The 2,449-nt window shown below is 35.3% G+C and overlaps 1 protein-coding gene across 1 annotated transcript in view; it reads right to left on the bottom strand.

The window, feature by feature from the left end:
• The window catches only part of USP28 (ubiquitin specific peptidase 28), a 63,680-nt gene extending 61,833 nt beyond the window's left edge, over positions 1-1,847 (bottom strand). The window contains exon 1 of the mRNA XM_014539465.1: positions 1,824-1,847. The gene's annotated coding sequence lies outside the window, so the exon portion shown is untranslated. The remainder of the gene's footprint in view (positions 1-1,823) is intronic.
• Positions 1,848-2,449: the final 602 nt, after the last annotated feature.

The raw sequence follows: 2,449 nt of genomic DNA, 5'->3' as shown, positions 1-2,449 counted from the left end.
TTTTTTTACTATGGTTGCAAATATCAAAAAAAAAATTATGAATATTTCTATATGTGACACGGCACCAGAGTTTAGGGTTTTTCAAAATTTTGACATGCCGAGCTCAAAAGGTTCGCCATCACTGGTCTATGCACATGAATATATCTTCACACTATCCATCATGTCCTGCATCTTGCCTTTTTCTTACTTTAGAAGACATTAAGACAACATTTTTTCATTTCTTTGACTACATGACCAAACCAAATACAAATTAGGTTGGGAAGGTCATTTGAAATGGATCTTCAAAGATTAAAGAAAATGCCGTTTTTTGCAATATATTGCTAAGGTTAATTGAGAAACTAGAAAAGTATGAGGAAAGATTTAAGAAATCAAGTTTACATGCTTAGAGTTTCAGAAACCCGACGACAGTAAAATTTTAAGTTATTATTAGGTGGGCCTCAGTGTGTTGTTTCTACTTTTGATAAATAACAGGGACCAGAGAAGTGATGTGGGATTAGATTAGAAAGGGCACTAAACGTCAGGATAAAATAAAAGCAGTAAGTAAACTAGCCAATGTAATATACCACACTAACAGAATGAAGGAGGGGAAAACACAAGATCATCTTGAATGATGCAGAAAAAGCATATGACAAAAACCAACAGAAAACTAGGAATAGAAGGGAATTTCATCAACATGATAAAGGGCCTTGACAAGTCACAAACAAACAGAAATAACTCTCAGCTGACATCGCATCAATGGTGAAAGACTGAAAGTTTTCCCATTGAAATCAGGAACAAGACAAGAATGCCCACTTTCACCAATGCTATTTCAACACTGTGCTAGAAGTTCTAGCCAGAGCAATGAGGCAAGAAAAATAAAAGGCATCAAATTGAAAAGGAAACCGTAAAACTATCTCTATTCACAGATGACATAATATATAAAATCCAAAAGAACCCACACAAAAAAAGTTACTAGAGCTAATAAACAAATTCAGTAATTTTGCAGGAAACAAGATCAACATGCGAAAATGTTGTGTTTTTATAAAGCAGTAATGAACAATCTGAAAAGAAAATTAAGTAAACAATTCCATTTACAACTATCCAAAAGAATAAAATACCTAGGAATAAATTTAACCAAGGAAGTAAAATACTTATACATTGAAAAGTACAAAACATTGAGACAGAAGTTAAAGGAAACCTAAATAAATGGACAGATATCCAGGTTCCTGGATTGGAAGACTGATTAGTCAAATTTCTCCAGAGAAACAGAACCAATACGGGATGTGTGATGTGTGTGTGTGTGTGTGTGTGTGTGTGTGTGTGTGTGTAAAGGAGCCCTGGATTCCCAGTTTCCTGTGTGTGGGGGTAAATTAATGTAGTGTAAGGAATTGGCTTTTGCAATTATGGAGGCTGAGAAGTCCCAAGATCTGCAGTTAGCAAGCTGGAGACCTCGGAGGGAGAGTGAGTGGTGTCATTTCCAAGTCAGAAAGCCTGAGAACCAGGAAAACTGATGGTATAAGTTCCAGTGTGAGAGCAGAAGAAAACTGATGTCCTAGCTCAGTAGTCAAGTGAAGTTCCTCTTAATCAGTCTTTTTGTTATTCAGGTCTTCAATTGATTGATGAGGCCCACAGACATTTGGGAGGGCAACTGATTCAAATGTTAATCTCATCCAGAAGCACCCTTACATACAAAATAATGTTTGACCAAATGTCTGGGCACCTCACAGCTCAGTTAAGTTGACACATCCAAGTAATCATCACAAAGACTTAATATTGCTAAGAGAGCAATACTACCCAAAGTGATCTACAAATTCAATGCAATTCTTATCAAAATTTCCAACCGCCTTTTCTTCAGAAATGGCAAAGCTGATCCTCAAATTTATATGAAATTTCAATGGACTCTGTATAGTAAAAACAATATTGAAAAAAGAATAAAGTTGAGGTCTCACATTTCTTGATTTCAAATATTACTACAAAGCTACAATCATCATGACAGTGTAGTACTGGCATAAAGAAAGACATACAGACCACTGAATTCAATGAAGAGTTCCAACAAACCCCATACATTTGGTCAACTGATTTTTGACAAGGGTCCCAAGACCATTTAATGGGGAAAAATAGTCCCTTCAAAAATGGTGCTTAGGACAAGTAGACATCCACATGCAAAAGAATGAAATTAGACCCCCTAACTTACACAAAAACTAATTTAAAATGGATCAACAACCTAAGTATAAGAGGTAATCCTATAAAACTCTTAGAAGAAAACATAAAGGTCTATCTTCATGATCTTGGATTTGGCAATAGATTCTTAGATATGGTACCAAAAGTTTGAGCTACATAAGAAAAAAACAGGTAAGCAGGACTTCATCAAAATTAAAAACTTGTGCCTTAAAGGATATTACTAAGAAAGTGAAATGGCAACCTACAGGATGGGAGAAAATATTTTCACATCATAAATCTGGTAAGGGTC

The sequence above is a fragment of the Myotis brandtii genome, unplaced genomic scaffold (assembly GCF_000412655.1).
Source record: "Myotis brandtii unplaced genomic scaffold, ASM41265v1 scaffold105, whole genome shotgun sequence".
NCBI lineage: Eukaryota > Metazoa > Chordata > Mammalia > Chiroptera > Vespertilionidae > Myotis > Myotis brandtii.
The sequence above is the reverse complement of the archived record's forward strand: the minus strand, read 5'-3'. Positions and strand labels throughout refer to the sequence as shown.